Source organism: Oenanthe melanoleuca, chromosome 5 (genome assembly GCF_029582105.1).
Source record: "Oenanthe melanoleuca isolate GR-GAL-2019-014 chromosome 5, OMel1.0, whole genome shotgun sequence".
Taxonomy (NCBI): domain Eukaryota; kingdom Metazoa; phylum Chordata; class Aves; order Passeriformes; family Muscicapidae; genus Oenanthe; species Oenanthe melanoleuca.
The window spans coordinates 57,550,651-57,568,927 of record NC_079339.1 but is presented as its reverse complement, the minus strand read 5'-3'; the positions used below and the strand labels follow the sequence as shown (position 1 = coordinate 57,568,927).

Here is an 18,277-nt window from a genome sequence, read left to right as displayed (position 1 = left end):
ACTTCCTTAGGCTCCTCCCTGCCCATCTCTCCAGCCTTTCCCAGTCTGGCTGAGTGTCAGCACAGCCTGTTGGTGTGCCAGCCACTCCTCCCAGTTCTGTATCACCAGCAAACCTGCTGAAGGAACACTCTGTCCCTTCACCCAGGGTGGTGAATAAGCTGAACAAGACTGGACCCATCACTGATCCCTTGGGAATCTGTGTGCAGGCAAGAAGCAGTAGAGCACAGTGCTGTAGAGTCTGGCTCCAAGACTGTAGACTCAGAATAAGCAATACCTCCATTTGAATATTTTCATTTTACTTTGTACAGAATTCTGTAGATTTGTGGACATCAAACCCATCCTGCATGGAGTTACCAAAGGAGCTCTGCCATGCAACTCCAGCAGGACCTGCTCCCTGCCCTTACCCCCAACCTGAGCAGATAAAACCCTTCCCACTGAGCTGCTGCCACTGTGATGATGTACACAGATTTCCAGGGACATCTGCCTAGAGACCAGCCCGTTTGTTTTCACTGGGTTTTAAATAGGTTTGGAACCAAAGTCTCCAGGGAGAAAATGCTAACACATCAATCCATGGCATCACACATGGATGAGCGCGCTCCAGGATGAATTCTCAGCTGCTAGAAATCAGTGTGGCTTTATTGATACACTTGGAGTGGCTTATCCCAGCTGAGATCCTCCCTCCTCCATGTCCAAATAGCACTGATGTCAGAAAAATGACCCTGTTTTTTTTCTGTAATTTTTATCTTGTGCTGCTTCCATTCATTGCCTTTTGCATCAGCTGTATTTTATCAAGGGCAGCTTTCTATTGCTAAGTCTATTTTACCCTGGCACTGCCATTTTCCAGATGCAACATAGAGATCATCATTGCTCTGCTCCTGTCCACTGCCCATCGTGGTGGGATGGTGGGCTGGGATTTGGGTGGCTGCAGTATGAAAGAAAAGCTTCTGTTCAAGATATGAGTGACAAAGAGATATTTGCAGTCTGTATGATGAAAATTCTCTTGCAGAAACTCCTAATTAGGGCAAAAAGCTCATAACTTTAGATAGGGATTAGCATTATTTTTATGGCAGGACCATAAAAATTAGATTTTGACCAAAAGCTGGGCTTCAGAAGTTACTGAAAGCCACCATCATTAATAAAATCAGAAGGTTTTGTCCCTTCAAAATGAATGGCCAGGAGAAAACCTTTTTTGGGGTATCATTCCCCAACACATTGCATTTCAGTGTCATTTTGGATGCAGCCTACATTGTTTTGACATGAGTTGATGCATCACTTACCCAAAAACATCTTGAGCACTCCAAATTTAGGAAACCTATATAATACAGCAGTTGGGGAAAGAAGGTGTGGTACATAAAAATAGTGTCTTAAAAATTAGTGGGGCAGCTAATTGCATTAGTTTAGAGAAAACATATGTGGAAAGTATTGATAAATGGGATTATGTGAAAGTTCCCACTATTTTTTCCTGATTTTTGTCCACCTGTGTGACATTTGTCCCTAATGACAGAGTTGTGTCACACATGCAGTCTGTGCAAGATCCATGGCATGAACTGTACCTGTTTTATGAAACTGAATAACTCAAAAGGTCTATTTTGTTTAAATAAATTCTTTTTCTCTTCTTTCCTTCTCTACTTTAATAAACCTACTAGGACTGGTTTTAAAAATGCCAAGAATTGTCATCCTAATGTTTTCTTCCCACTGCTGTCATTAACAGCCCTATTAGTGCTGCTCATTCCAGTACCACCTTAGAACACCTCGACCCAAGGCAAGCAAGTCTTGAATTCAGTTTTGAAACCCTCTTAAAAATTAGCCTCAAAAACATGGTAAGAACTTCCATTTTTCAGACTCACAGCATCCCAGGATGGTTTGGGTTGGAAGGGACCTTACAGATCATGCAGTTCCTCCCCCTGCCATGGGCAGGAAGAATTTCCACTATCCCAGGTTGCTCCAGGCTCCATCCAACCTGGCCTTGAACACTTCCCAGGATGAGGAGTCCACAGCCTCTCTTCTCAGCCCAAATCCTGCCAAGACAGAAATCCCCCATTCTTCAGGATGAAGATTTAAAGAGGAACAAGGAAAGGTGCAAAGATGTGCCAAAATCACGTGTTCAAGATTATGCAGCAGCCCAGTGGCTGAGCAAGATCATAAATCCAGCTGGTGACTCTGGCCATAGTTTTGGGGCACCCAACCAGCTTTGCATCAGGAATTGTGTCTGCAATATGTGCTTTGAATTGTTTTGAAGGTTGTCCCATAGCAGCACAGTGGAAACAGAGTGCATTGAATTGGTGTGGACAGCTTCTGGTTAAAAAAATATCTGATTTTCATAAATTATTTTGATATAAGGGGGGGAAAATGGTCAGACTCTTGATGCACACTGGGGAAACTACATATACAAGTTATTTTTACAGGATGGTTTAGAAAAAAATTAAACACTCTTTCCATTAATTGTGCCCTCTGGAGTTTGCTTTTGCCTGGAATGACTTTTTGCAGGTCTGTAACAATGTCACTCATTGTCCTGGGGCCATCGATACAGAGTGACTTCAGCTCCAGCAGAATCATCGATGGGCTTGGGGTAGTTTGTGTGTCTGATAATTGGGAATACACATTTCTTCTTGATTTTCCTGTCCTCAGCATTTGTCTTGATGAAATCCAGGGTTTATTTGGAGCAGGGTAGGTATATTTATAGCAGCACATTCAACTTAAAAAAAAAAAAAACAAACCAACAAATTATCATGATTTAAATGCTTTCCTTTTAAAGATGCTGGTGGGCTTGCAGTATAAGGAAGAAATCCTTGTATGATGCAGTCATACAGGGCCTTACTATAAAATTGACATGCTCTTAAATAATTAAAAACGGGGATACTTTAATTTTGAAAAAGGATGCTGGAGGAAGGAGGTTAAAGGAAGCTTTTAGTCAGATCCAAGGTTAGATTTATTGATCTAGTGATCAATCCTTTTCTCTTTCCTGAATTTAAAGCTAATGGGAGACTGTGGTCAGAGATGAGTGGCTTTTAGTTAAGGTTTTTGACTCTTATAAATAATACAACAAATGTCCTAGTAAGTAATAAGAAATAAGATACTCACTCATTCTTTTTAAATAGAACAAACGTGGCAAACAAGACTCAGCTGTAATTTTTGAAGTCATTTATTAGACAAATTGCTCTTCTCTACTTCTTTTACAAGAGAGACATAAACCATTATATTATTTATTCATGAATCATAGCCATTAAGATGATAAATCAAATTATCAGCTTCCTGTCTCTCTTCAATTTTAATCATTTTTTATAGTTCATGCACTATAAAGACGGCTTCCTTCCTATGAAACAAGAGACCTTCAGAGACCTTTTTATTGTAAACGTACATTTCCTTCCCATTTTTAAGTATATCCTTGTGATTTTCCCTGTCAATTTTATCTGCAATAAAAATCCAATAAGGAACTTGTTCATTGATTCAATATGGCAAAGTTAGCCATGAAGTAAGTGATTTTGGTTAACCTCTGAAACAATGGAGCACTGGAAAATGCAGTTAGGGGACTTTTTTCCTGTCACCCCTAAATGTGCATGGTGTTAATAGATAGAAATATTTAATAGAGAGAAATCTTGACACAAGCTCACCTAATGATAACCAGACCATTCACAAAGGGTTTAATGTGGTCTTGGCAGTAGTATCACTTTTAAAATGTGTTGAAGCTTCTTTTTTTTTCTGCGCTACTCACACAGGCAGCACTGAGAGTCTTCTCCTCTGCCCATGAGGTCAGAGAGTTGAGATGCTGTGTGAGCTGTGATGCTGTGTGAGCTCAGGTTGCTCGGTGTGAGCTGTGATGCTGTGTGTGAGCTGTGATCCTGTGTGAGCTGTGATGCTTTGTGAGCTAAGATGCTGTGTGATCTGAGATGCTGTGTGTGAGCTGTGATCCTGTGTGAGCTGTGATGCTTTGTGAGCTAAGATGCTGTGTGATCTGTGATGCTGTGTGTGAGCTGAGATGCTGTGTGAGCTGTGTTGCTGTGTGATCTGAGATGCTGTGTGTGAGCTGTGATCCTGTGTGATCTGAGATGCTGTGTGTGAGCTGAGATGCTGTATGTGAGCTCAGATGCTGTGTGTGAGCTCAGATGCTGTGTGTGAGCTGTGATGCTGTGTGAGCTGTGATGCTGTGTGTGAGCTCAGATGCTGTGTGTGAGCTCAGATGCTCTGTGTGAGCTCAGATGCTGTGTGAGCTCAGATGCTGTGTGTGAGCTGAGATGCTGTGTGTGAGCTCAGGTTGCTCTGTGTGAGCTGTGATGCTGTGTGAGTTAAGATGCTGTGTGAGTGAGCTGTGATGCTGTGTGAGCTGAGGCTGCTGTGAGTGAGCTGAGATGCTGTGAGTGATCTGAGATGCTGTGTGAGTTAAGATGCTGTGAGCTGAGGCTGCTGTGTGTGAGCTCAGATGCTCTGTGTGAGCTCAGGCTGCTGTGTGTGAGCTCAGATGCTGTGTGTGAGCTCAGGCTGCTCTGTGTGAGCTCAGGCTGCTGTGTGTGAGCTCAGATGCTCTGTGTGAGCTCAGGCTGCTGTGTGTGAGCTCAGATGCTCTGTGTGAGCTCAGGCTGCTGTGTGTGAGCTCAGATGCTGTGTGTGAGCTCAGGCTGCTGTGTGTGAGCTCAGATGCTCTGTGTGAGCTCAGATGCTCTGTGAGCTCAGATGCTCTGTGTGAGCTCAGGCTGCTGTTTGTGAGCTCAGATGCTCTGTGTGAGCTCAGATGCTCTGTGTGAGCTCAGGCTGCTGTGTGTGAGCTCAGATGCTCTGTGTGAGCTCAGGCTGCTGTGTGTGAGCTCAGGCTGCTGTGTGTGAGCTCAGATGCTCTGTGTGAGCTCAGATGCTCTGTGTGAGCTCAGATGCTGTGTGAGTGAGCTGTGATGCTGTGTGAGCTGAGGCTGCTGTGAGTGAGCTGAGGCTGCTGTGAGTGAGCTGAGATGCTCTGTGTGAGCTCAGGCTGCTGTGTGTGAGCTCAGGCTGCTGTGTGTGAGCTCAGATGCTCTGTGAGCTCAGGCTGCTGTGTGTGAGCTCAGATGCTCTGTGTGAGCTCAGGCTGCTGTGAGTGAGCTGAGACACTTTCACACATCCTCCCTCCCCTCGCTCTCCGCCCGCGGCTGTCTGGCCCCGCATCTCTCGGCGGCCGTGGGTGGAGAAGTGTCCATTCAGGAGGAAATGCACATTGATTTCCATTCCCAGCAGCCTGCTGGCTGGTTTTAAACTTGATCATCCTCGGTAAAGGATCCTCCTTGCTCAGGAAGCACCGATGAGGTCAGAGGTACCCAGGGTGAAAGAGGAGCCTCTGCATCACTACAAGTATTCATCTGTGCTACAGTGTAAAAATCAATACTTGTTTACTCAACTCTATGAATAATAGAGTTTTGAACGTAAATATATAATTTATGCATCTAAAAATCTATAGCATGGGGCTGACAGGAGGTGCAATAACTTCCCTCTATCCCTTTTAAAAATCCCCTGGGTGTCTGGCTGATGCGTTATCTGGACAAAACACATCCTCAGCCCAGCCTCCCCACAGGCAGGTCCTTGCAAACATCTTCCTGTGGGGATCCTTTAGGAACGACTGCCAAGTGCCCCATGGATGGCCTTGTGTGGGCATTCCAGATATTTTATTGCTCTGGAGAATCCCTTGAGCAGGGTGGGGCTGGGAGCAGTCTGAGGGATGCCTGCAGCAAGCACAGCTCCCGTGGTTGCCACAACGTGATCAGAGGGCTGGAGCAGCTCTCCTGGGAGGAAAGGCTGAGAGAATTGGAATTGTTCAGCTTGGAGAAGAGAAGGCTTCAGGGTGACCTAACTGTGGCCTTCCAGTACCTGAAGGGAGCCTATAAGAAACATAAGAGGAACTTTTTTGGAAGAGCATAGAGTGACAGAGCAAGGGGATCAGATTCAAACTGACAGAGAGTAGGTTTAGATGAGATATTAGAATTAAATTTTTCCCTGTGAGGGTGGGGAGGCCGTGGTAAAGGGTGCCCAGAGAAGCTGTGGCTGCCCCTGGATCCCTGGCAGTGTCCAAGGCCAGGCTGGACAGGGCTTGGAGCAGCCTGGGATAATGGAAGGTGTCTCTGCCCATGGCAAGGGGTGGAATGAGATGATCTTTAAGGTCCATTCCAGCCCCAACCATTCCATGATTCTGTGAGGAACATTCCCACAACATAATTACCATCATTTCCCAGGAAGGATGTCTGGCCTGTGGAGAGAACCAAAGCCAGAGTCCCTCTGCTAAAGCTGGGCCTTGGGAATATTCCTGTGGTTCTTGCACATCAAAATAATACAGGAAAAACACTGGGCCCACATTCCCAACATTGCTGGGAAGTGCCAATTTAAAGATTTTAATCCAGATTCAAAGTAGGAGATTGTTTGGCTGTCTAGAAGCTCTTCCATCTTTTTTTCCTTAATTTTATTTTTAATTCTTTGGGGGGAAAAAAGTCTTAATTATTTCTTAAGTCTGATGTTGAGCCAGCAGCTGGGAGCATCCCTTGAGTTTGTTTCAGATGAGCAGGTTCATTGCCAGACCTTTTATTTTTAATGTGTGTCAACTGGACCAGACCACAGTCCATGCCTTGTGCTAACTGGATTTTTTTTGTTCAGGAAAAGGCTGGGTTTGTCCTTCCTAGCAGTTACATGATTGTATTTCTAGGTCAGGTCTTTATGTGTAGCCAAATGAAGTTTCAAATTGGACAAAACACCTAGTAAGGGTCTTGATGCTTGATGCTGTTATGATTAGAAAGTTGTCTGATCAAATTTTGTTTCCAATTAAAAAAAATTGGATTAGCTTTCAGATTGAGACCTTCACTGTTATTTTTAGTCTACAACTAATGAACCCCTGAAAATAGAGTGTATAATGAAAATACAGTGATTGGTTCTGCTAGGATGGTTGAGAAAATACATTAGCAGATCAGAAAGGGTAATAAATCTTCCATCACAACCTTCCTCATTAAACTAGATAATTTGAAATTGCCTCTGGTGTATTAAACAGTTCATTATTTTGAGGGGAGCAACACACAAGACAAAAGAGTTGTGTTCTTTTAATTGATATCCAAAGCCTGAAAAAGAAAAAAAAATTAAGCAAATTTAGTCAAGAATAACCAATCTGAGCACTGGCTGTGTTGTTTGGAGCCATCCAGAACTTCTCATCTTCTGACTCAGGGGAAGGAGGGAAGGTCTTTATGAATACTGGGGCAGTGAAAAGGGAGTAGCTCTATTAAATATAACATTTGCACAGCTGCAAATTGAGGTAATTTCAGGTTTATGGCTATTTTTTGGATGGTTTTAGCATATTAGAAATTAATCCACCCACACACCCCCAAACTTAATTGCTTTATCAGCATTGTGGTATTATTCCAGAACCCTCTCATGCAACAAACACACAATGGGTGCTGTCAGCCTGAGGGAAGGGTGTCTGCAGGAGCAGGGAGGGTAACCAGACTGGGGTAAAGAGGAGCAAGAGAGGGGAACTGGGTTAACAGCTGGAGCAAGGAAAAAATTCAGTGCTGGGGTGCAACAGAGCCTCTTCTCTGTGGGGCTGGCCATGACCTCACAGCAGTGGGAATGGGAACCTCCACCCTGGTGGGTTTTTTGGTATCTCTGACCTGCCAAGCTGGAAGCTGAGGACAAGCTGAAGGCTGATTTTGTCCCTCTCTTCCCAGCAGAACCTCTGGGATCAGACTGGGAGCTGCTGTCACCACCACCAAGGTCCTGCAGGGCTGGCCATGGGGATATCCTGTCATTTTTACACTCCTGTCATTTTTATACTCTCTGAGACAAATTATATCCCAGTGTGATGCTGCTGGCTCTGGTATCCTTGTACAACCAGGAATCTGGGTCCTGTGCCTAGGGAGAGTGCACACATGAAGGGAAAACTGCAGAATATTTTATTGGGGAAGATATGGCCAAGGGGGACACTGAGTGGGAGTCTGAGCACCCAGAAGATGAGGCACTTCATTGTCTCACTAGGAACATTTATTAAGGTAAGATTAAAAAAAGTTCCCTGTTTGAGCAAAAGCCTCTTCCCAAGTCTTCCCCTCCTCCAAAGGAGTTGGAAAAAAAAAAAAATAATCTCCTCCCCTTTGCAGCCAGCCTTCCTCACACATGAGCAATGCCTGGTTTCTGCTGGATATTCCCTCCTGACAGGATCTTCTGCTACCACAGGTATGATCTGTTGGTACAAATTACCTGAGTGGGCGGCAGATTCTTGACTAAGACAAAAGGCCAGCCAAGGAATAAAAGGATCCTTTCTTTCACAAGGAGCTGGGAGGATGCATGGAATACTTTGATATTGTGCTTCATATAACAGCAAAAGCACAAGGAAATAATCCCTTGCCTTATCTGATGCTCTCATTCATTGATTCCAGGCAGGCAGGATTATCGAGGGGGAAAGCAAGGGGAGGAAGGAGACAGAAAGAGGAGGCAGGGAAACTGAGGAAGTGGAGTCACCTCTTTCCAAGGGCTTCCCAAGCTATGAGTTGTGTCCCTGCTCTGTAATCTTCTGTCCTCCTTCCCCCAGCCTGCACTACTAATTATGTCGATACCCACACACTGTCATCAAATACAACTCCCGGGAGCACACTTCAGAACTTTGTTTGCCAAATGTTTGGCCACGTTAGGGTGGAAATTATTCCAGATAAATTCATTCAGCACTTTATGAGCTAAAAATGGCACATTTGTTAGCACACAAATAACATATGGCATTAGCAAATGAAATTTAATACTGTAACAGCTGAAATCACAAGTGGGTCTTACCCACCTTAACCTGAAATGCTCAGTGGGAGGAGTAAAGCAAAAAATCCATGTACACTTCCCTCCATCACCTGCTGGCTGGAGTGCTGTCCAAAATTCCTTCCTGTACTCTAACACAAGGCTTATTTGGTTTTCTCTAAAAGTAGAACACTCAATGGCCACGCCAGGCTGGGCCAAAAGTCCATATGGACAAGTCCTCTGTATCCCACAGTGGCCACAAGTGAGGGCTCAAGGAAGAGGAGCTCAGGCTATGGTCAGTCCAGTTTATCAATCTGTGTTTTACTCATCCCAAAATTAGAATCAGCATTATTGTATGAAGTTGTTTCAAATTAAGCACTGAATTCTTGCATTGGACAATGGGCTCAGGGATTCTTGGGGTTGTGTGTCCCTCCCAGCTCAGGATATTCTGTGATTCTCTGATTCTGCATTTATGGGCTAAATGTTATAAAGTGTCTGAATTTCTGTCAGTAGGAAGAGTCATTGCAAACAAGTGACAGCAAATCAGTGAGTGAATGAGAGTGGATCTCCACAAAAGTGCACTTAATTAATTTGCTAATTACAGCTGGTTTTCAACTATGAAAATAGATTTTAGCACACGTGTAATATGTACATTGTCTAAAAGAAAAGTAGTTCCTAGCAGTAGCAGACCTAACCTCGGGGAAATCTTTGCTGAGGGAAAGACTCCTTTCATTTTTTACTGCACTTCAGCATAATGGTTTTGCTGGAGTTTTATCCTGCAATCCTAGCTCCTACCTACTGTTCCTCAGAAACAATGTGTGTGAGCAGGAGCTATTCAGACATGTAAAGAGCACTGCACTGGTTGTTTTTACCTCCTGTTACTTCATTAAACCCCGGTTCAAGCTGGGGGAAGGCCTCCTGTTTGGGGAGTTGGTTCTCTCTGCTATTTTGGCAGCATATCTTGTTTTCCCAGAATGTATTTAGCTGCAGTGGCACTGAGGGAAGGAGTGTGACATGGGCCTGAGCAAGACTGGTTTTCTCAGGTCACCAGCCAGCCTGAGCACTGTGACACTGTCCTGGTTTGAAGGACAGGAGTTTGCCAATAAAGGCAGAAGCTTCTCTTTGAAATGGAGAATGTAAAACCCCTTCCTCCAAATTATTATAATTTTGAAATTAAGGAGCTCTCAGGCAAAGATAGGGGAATTAGGAATAACAGTTCTTTACTAGGAAAATTAAAATAGCAATGCAGTATTACACAGAACAATCCCAACCCTGCCAGAGTCAGAATCCAAGCTGACACCCGTCAGTCAGTCAGGGTGTTGGCACAGTCCCATTCAATGGTGGCTGCATCCTCCTGCAGGGGCAGATGTGGTTCAGCTGGAGCAGTGCTCCTGGAGAAGGTGCAGTTTCCTCTGAAGCTCCAGGGATGATGTGCAAAGGTCTGGCTTTCCTCTGGAATCCAGTGGAAAGAAGGTGCCTTGGTGTCCAAAATCTCAGTTTTTGTCTGGGTAGGAAAGGCTTGGCTCCTCCCCTGGCTGGAGCATCTCCCAGTGGGATGATGGAATTTTATCAGTCATGCCCTGGGACTCACTGGCCATGAACAGGAGATATCTCCTGGAGGGAGGATGGGCTGTGGGAAGATAAAGATGATTGCCCAGCTGGTTTAAAGATGGCCCATGAGCAGATAATGTGTGCCAGGAGATCAGGGTCACTGCCCCAGCTGGGTTAACAGATGGGGACAGAATTCACATTTCTGGCCACATCCTGTATTGCAACCCAAGACAGACACCGGGCTGGGATATCACCCAGCAAGTGTCATTCACCTCATTGGTGTTGCAATAGGCACTCGGGGCTGCAGACCTCGGAGCCGAACCCAGGAGATGCTCCAGGTCCCGAAGAGAAATTCCGAGTGGGAATAACAATAGATGGCTCCAGGAGCGGCTCTGCTCACCACGGCCGGGGCTGCAGTCATGGGATGGGGAATCAAAGCACGGGAATTTCCCGGAGGAGGAGGAGGAGGAGGAAAACGAGCTCCTGCCAAGCGGAGCAAAGGCAACGAGGGATCTGGGAACGCAGGCAGCGCGGAGCGGAGTTTGCTGGAGGCAATTTTTAAGTGCCCGTTCTGCTAAACTGCCTCCAGCACAGCCCTGGGGAGCACGAAGATAACAAGGCAATTATGTCCTCAGATCCCTGCGATGCTGTTAGAGCTCAGCCCGGGATGTTTTGCCGTGCACTTCATCACAACAGTCAGTCCCTTTGCTTTCTAAATGGCTGTAGAGAGGAGTATTCCGGCTAATTAATCAGGATGCCTTCGCCCCTGGTGGGGGGAAGAGTTTCCAGTTACAGGGGAATTTGAAATCTGTTTCTTCTCCTGGCCCCAGGCAGGGAGAGCTGAGGTAAAGGATGATGCTCACTCGCAGCCTGCAGCTGTAAGGCTCTGCCCTGGCCAAGGAAGAGCAGCCTGCCTGCTGGGAAGGCTCGGGATGAATTCTAGATGGAGGATTTCCGTGCCAAAAAAAAAAAAAAAAAAAAAAAAAAAAAATCCAGTGCTGAGTTGACATTATTTTGCCCTGCTTCAACGAGAACTCCCCAGTGTAAGCCTGCACAAAGACAAACCTGCCACTCAAACTCAGCGGGGTTGAGACTTTCTTGTCTCAAACCTCATCCAAAAAGCCCTGAAATTAGTGAGGAAACTTGGAAATGAAGTTTGGATCAGGCTCACTCCCAGCCTTCCGTTATCTCACTTGCAATTTATCACCGAAATGGCTGTACTTCTCCCCAGGGAGAATTTCTAGTATTTAAACAGCTACTACCCTGCATAATTTCTTCCTGTTTTCATAAGAGAAAGAGGAACTGAGAACATTATGCTAAATGCCTCAAGAGTCCAAAGAATTGAGATTTTCATGGAATTTTCTGAATTTATTATCACTTTGAGAGATGTGGCTGGAAACAAGCCCAAGGTTAAAAAGTTCAAATTTTTGTTTTCCTTCTTTCTTTTCTTAATGACTCTGGAAATGATCTTGACTCCAGTTGATTCCAGCTCTATTTGCACTTTAAAGCATCTCAGGAAGATATTAAAAATATATAAGTCTCATTTATTTATAGAACTCCTTCATAGTTGGGCGACTATTGACTTGACAAATCCATTCGACCTAAAATATGACTAAGAAGTGTATTTGCGGTTTGTTTATTAGTTGAGAAGTCCGTCCCGGGCTAATCTGTTTTCTGGCTGTACTCTTCCAGCAGGCTGATGGAAAAAAAAGACCCAAAGAAGGAAGCGGATTCTTAACAGCGATCATGAAAACTGCTTTATTCTCAGGACATTTTTGCATGGCATTAGCAACTAAAAGGCACCACTTCAGCCTGGCACTTAAGCTATTTGCTTAATCAGAGCCTGAAAGCTGAGGAGAAGGAGGAGGAATAGCATGGGTGTTATTCCCACAGAATTTCTTGGAGCATTAAATGGCTATTTGCTGGTGGGACAAGATTTTACTGTATGAAGTTGCAGTGGGTGAAATTCGGGGTTTTTTAATGAGGTAATTCAAAACTGGCAAAGGAATTGCAGCCATCAAATCCCTGCCTGGAGCAGGGAGGGTAGAGGTAAGATACAAAATTCAGTCCTGAAATGGAACAAACTCTCTTAGCTGGCATATGGTAAATGTACACCTCAGCTTAGTAAAGAAACGCTGGGGGAAAATTCTCCCACCCTGAAAGATTTCTAAAACTACTGAAATTGTCAGAAAAAACACCAGGAAGGCAGAGAATGCAGCTCAGCCCACACTGTGACACACCCCCAGATCAACTCTGGATGTAACACTTGGCACAGAGTGTTTTTTACTCGATACTCTTGTCGATAATTCATCACATGCCCTTCAGTAGCACCTTTGTCACATCAATGACTTAGAGATCTTTCACGAGCTCAAACGATCCTTCTGTGCCTCATTCCCTGCATTCCTACAAGCCATCTGCCTGTAAATGTGTTCTTTGGCAGCCATCAGTGGATCATTGACCTTGCCAGGATGGCCACACCATCAATACACATCTGAACTAGAGACATGAACAACTTGGTATCGAGCATTTCATGTCATGGACAAAATCCTAGAATCATTTAGGTTGGAAAAGATCGAGTCCAATTATTACCCCATCACTGCCATATTCACCACTAAACCATGTCCCTGAGGTTGTGCAAAACCAGAGATCTCAAAGCCCTCGGAGGTTTGCAAAGTGCCTGAGCACAGAAGCATCTCCCAGTGAGCATTTGGATCCCAACACAGAAAAATAAAAACGAGGCACAAAGATACAGCCACAAATGGTGTCATGGGGAAGTGAGGAAAACCGGAGTGATTGAGATTTTAGCAATCCAAGCACATCCTTCCTGCTGGGAGCTGTTCACTGGAGAGCAGAGATCACCAGCAGCCATCCCACGGCACAAATGACACACAGCCCTAGGTGGGTCTTCATACTTCATCTTGCTGCTGCAGATGTAACCCCAGAGTGACAATCACTGGAGGCTTGGCAAGGGAAGGATCACTCCACATTCCTTGTCTTTCTCCTTTTCCTGAGGAGCTGGTGTTGCCCACAGCCATGAGACCAGCTGGATCTCTGGGCTGTCCCACTGTGGCTATTCTAAAATCTCTCCCCCAGGGATGTGTGAATGTGGCTGTGAGTTTATATCTGTCACAGCATCTGGGCCACGGGGAAAATCAACTCTGCCCTCACTGCCAGGGCAAAGCCTCCACAGCCAGTTATTCCTCACCTCCTCCTCCTCCCTCTCAAAAAAAAAAAAAAAAAAAAAAAAAAAGAGCTTTGTTTACAATTGCAACATCAGAGTGAAATAAAATAAGGGGTTCTTTTATCTGCTTTTCAAGGTTTTGGATAAAGAAATTTTGAAGCTTTTCCTCCACAGCACTGAGCACTTGCAAACATGATCCTTCAGAGAAGGAAGGGCCATAATTCTATATTATCATCTGCCTGCTGGAGCCATGGCTGTCAGCCAGACAGCAAATGTCACACAACTCATTGAGAGGCTGTGAGGATTACAACACCATGCTGGGAGCCACGCTCTGGGATGGGGCATGTGGAGCAAAGGGGAAGGGCAAGAAGGGGTCAGAAGGAGGAACCAGAAGGAATTTTGGACATCAGAAGGAATTGCTTCATGGAAAGGGTGGGTAAACACTGGAAAGGGCTGCCCAGGGAGGGTGAAAAAGTCACAGCCCCTCAAGGTGTTCAAAGAATGACTGGAGGTGGCACTCAAGTGCTCTGGTCTGGTTGACAGGGTGGTGACAGTCACAGGTTGGACTCAATGATCTTGGAGCTCTTTTCTAACATAAATGATTCTGAGATTCCATGACAGAGAGTAGTGACAATGGTTTGGGTCACTCCAGGAAACTGTGGTTCTCAATTTGGGGGTGAGGACAACGTGAGCACCTCTCTGAGAGCACAGATTCTGAGGTGGGTTCCATTGCTGTCACCCACAGAGGAATTTCCTACTTCTTATTCACTAAAAAAAAAGAAAAAAAAAAAAAGGTGAAGAGAGCTCTGTTTTCTGCTGCCAGGCATAATCACTAACTCCAAAACCTGAAAACAAACTCATACAGTAACTTGACACATGATCAAAGCCTTACATACTCACCACTGTGGGAAGAAAATGTACCCAAAAAATTCACTCGTTGTCACAGAAAGCTCATGTGTTAGTACCAAAGTGATTGCCAGAGTGTCTTTAATGACAGTTCACCTGCTCATAATTTCACAACAAGCAGACAACTATGCTTCCTTTCCAGTTCAATCCAGTTTATCTCCTCTCCTCAATAGGGTGAATTTGCCATCCCCATGCACTTTGAACCAGTTTTATGATTTTATCTTCATGGCAACAAGCCTCTGCTTTGAGGAGAGCACTTATTAACTAGAGACAGCGTCGTTTTCAAAGTGATTTATTTTATGAGAGTTTTGAAATAAATGATCAGTCAGTGATTGGCCATAGGGGAAAAGCATATAAAAGCTTGCCACATGCATTGAACATACCATCTGGTATCCTTTAAAATCTAGCTTCAGGGTGGCTCAGCTAATTCTTCAGAGCACTTGATGTTCACAGAGCATGAATTGAAAAGCGAGTGACATCGCCCTGTAAGAATCAACACTGGAACTGAAGATTAATATCTTATATCTCACTGTTCCAGCTCATCAGCGAGAGACTGGCATTTCCTTAATGAAAGCTGATGTTACATTCCAGAATTCTAAACTTGTTTAAAAAAACCCTTTTATTTTCAGGTTGGATAGCAAAGTGAAGCCTCCACTGTGTGCTGTTCCTCCTGGCTGGCTGATGTAAAAGGGAGGTACAACAAAGATATTGTTATTGTTCCTTTGAATTTGCTGTTCATGGCATGAACAGCCCTCTGGGTGTGATAAAGTTCCCTGCCTCTGATGCCTGTCACAACTCAAGAGTCGTGTTATTGTCCCTGAAAAGTACTGAATCAGACAATTTAAGTATTGTCTGCTGGTCTTTTACCCCAAAACAAAGGCTGAGGCAGGCAATTATGCCCAATTTTGTCACTGAAAGACAAGAGGGATGCTGAAACCAGAGGGAGTTCAGCAGGGGCCACTGGCACAGTTGGAGGCCAGAGCATGAAGAAAGGCTGTGGAAATTGTATTTTGGAGCTGGGAGAGAGGGTAGGAAGGAGCTCACAGCAGCCTCCAGCCATCCAGGCGGGTGGTACTGAGTGGGCAGAGGTACATGGCAGCAGGACAAGCCACAAGTACAGCAAGGGAAAGTCTGACAGGATGCAGGGAATAATGGCAGCACTCACAGGGGCTGTTTTTAGGGATGGAACATCCAGAGAGGTTGAGCAATCTCTGACTTTGGAGACACTCAGAACTCATGCAGACAAAGTTCACAGCTATCCCTGTTTTGAGACAGAGGTTAGACCAGAGCTTCCTTCCAACCCAAATATTTACATGAAACTGAGCTAAAAACAGAGTGGCCAACACTTGTAGCACACAGGGAGCAGCTCAAGCCCTGCAATGCAGAACTACTCTCACATTATTACACCAAATAGCCTTTCTAAATAATTTAAATTCACAGTTTCATCCCAATATTTCTTTCATTACACAGTTTAGTGTGCAAAGTAACATCTTCCAATAGGATGTGGCCAGGGCTCGGTTTTAGCCCCTCCCAAGACCTATTCCTGGTACTAAAATGAATTAATTGAATGTAAATTCCACACTGGCACAGGCTGCCCAAAGAAGCTGTGGCTGCCTCATTCCTGGAAGTGCTCCAGACCAGGTTAGATGGGGCTTGGAGCAACCTGGGACAGAGAAAGTTGTCCTTGGACAAGATGGGCTTTAAGGTCTCTTCCAATCCAAACCATTCTGGGATTCATCTTACAGCTTCAGCATATACACATACACAGCTGAAGAACTGCATTTCCCCAGGGAAGGGGAAAAAATTTCCAAAATTCATCATGCTTTTCTGCTTCTACATATTGTGTGATTGGCGAGGTTGGCTGGTGAGATTATTGATTAAAAGTGCTATTGCAGTCCCAGTCTGATACTTAAAATGAGACATCACCATCATTGTCAGCTGCATGTTTGCTCATTAATTAGGGTTTCTAACTACCAGATTGCTCAGGAAGAAACCTCAGGCTCTGGGGACTCCTGCTGTCACCACTGGCAGCCCAGGACACGGCAGCAGCCGCCCACAGGGCTGCCCTTTCAAGCGTGGAAAAGCAAAGGTGCCCTGAGCACAGCTGGGAGGATTGATTTCATTCTTATTTGCTCATTTCTCCCAAGGAGGCCATGCCAAAAGGGCTGCTCCTACAGAAATTCCCAGTGATCACTGAACTCAGAAAGGCAATTGTGAAAGAGCTGTGAAGTCAGCCTGAATTTTCCATGGCTTTTATTTAAATTCAGAGGGCAGGTTGTCACGTTCTTATGGGATGTTAGCAAATGCCCATTTAGTTTTGGAAGCGATTATTTAAGAAAATTAGTCAATAAAAACATTGCAGTTTCATGCCTGTTACAGCTACCATAGAATTTCAGAATGGTTTGGGTTGGAAGGGACCTTAAAGATCATCTCATTCCACCCCCTGCCATGGGCAGAGACACCTTCTGCTGTCCCAGGCTGCTCCAAGCCCTGTCCAAGCTGCCTTTGGACACTTCCATGGATCCACAGCTTCTCTGGGCACCCTGTGCCAGGGCCTCCCCACCCTCAGAATCAGGAATTCCTTCCCAATATCCCATCCATCCCTGCCCTCTGGCAGTGAAGCCATTCCCTGTGTCCTGTCACCCTTGTCCCCAGTCCCTCTCCAGCTCTCTTGGAAGCCCTTTAAGCACTGGAAGGGGCTCTGAGCTCTCCCTGGAGCATTTTCTCCTCCAGCTGAACACCCCCAGCTCTCCCAGCCTGGCTCCAGCCCTTGCAGCATCTCTTGGATTTCCTCTGAACTTCCACCTCCTTCTGATTTTGGGGTCCCCAGAGCTGTACACAAGTGGGGACACAGGAAAATGGAGAAGAGAGGCAGATTCCCCTCCCTCCCTGCTGTTCACTCTCCTGCTCCTACCACTGAATCTTCCTCCTGACTTCAATAATGACCTTGAAAAGCACAAATAGATGCTCACTGCCCAGGGAAGGGCGCCAGGCCGGGTTGGCATGTGCTGGGCATCGGCCGTGCCCGCGATTCCGCTGAGCTGAACGGAATGATCCGGGCAGGGGGAGGCTGGGGATTAGTGCCATAGCTGGGCAGGGCAGGGCAGGAACCACGCCACGGGGCTGGGGACACGGAGGCCACACACAGAGGGCAGAGGGAAAACGCAGATTTCAGCTTTAGGTTTTGTTACACACGTGATTCGTGCTAATTAAATTGTAACTATGTTAGCAAAATCGTTGCTTTGTGATCAATAGAAAAATTGCATTGAATTGTTGAAAAGCAAAAAGGGATAAAGGAAATGGGTAAACAAAGCAGATGGAATCATCCTCCAGATGTTTGGTGGGAGTGAGGATAGTAAGGGTACAAGTCTAAGAACAGGATCTAGAAACAGGTTTTTGACCTTGAATTGGGCCAAATTGGGATGATCCCATTGGACACTGGACTAAGGCCTGTTGTGGGAACATATATTTAATTATATAACTCTAAGCCTAGTGCACCTGTGCTACCTGAGAGGTCAAACAGTGAACACTGAGGAAAACCCAGAGCCTTCATCGGAAACAAGACCCCAAAGGAGGAGAGACACCCGAGCACTGATGCAGCATGTGAAATACAACACAGTGACATAGATTTTAGGAACAGAAACGAGGAGGGGCTTTCTAGAAGATTTTGTATTAATATGTATTAGTAAACAGGATATAAGTGAGATTTTAGCTTGACTGATTTGGTACTTGCAGAAGGGAGAATCCCTCCCTGTATCCCTGGTCGGTTTTGCTTATGCTTTATTCAACCAAACCACACCCCTATTATACTTAAATTGTTGCTAAATTTTGTATTCACTCAAATTTATATAACTCATATATTTTTGATTGTATTTTTTATATACAATTGCTATTATTAATAAATTACTGCTAAATTGAACCTTGTTG

General features: G+C 45.0%; 1 protein-coding gene across 1 annotated transcript in view; it reads right to left on the bottom strand.

Annotated features, from left to right (window-relative positions):
• Window positions 1-18,277, bottom strand: part of GCH1 (GTP cyclohydrolase 1) — a 101,408-nt gene that overhangs the window by 65,718 nt on the left and 17,413 nt on the right. The window lies entirely within an intron of this gene.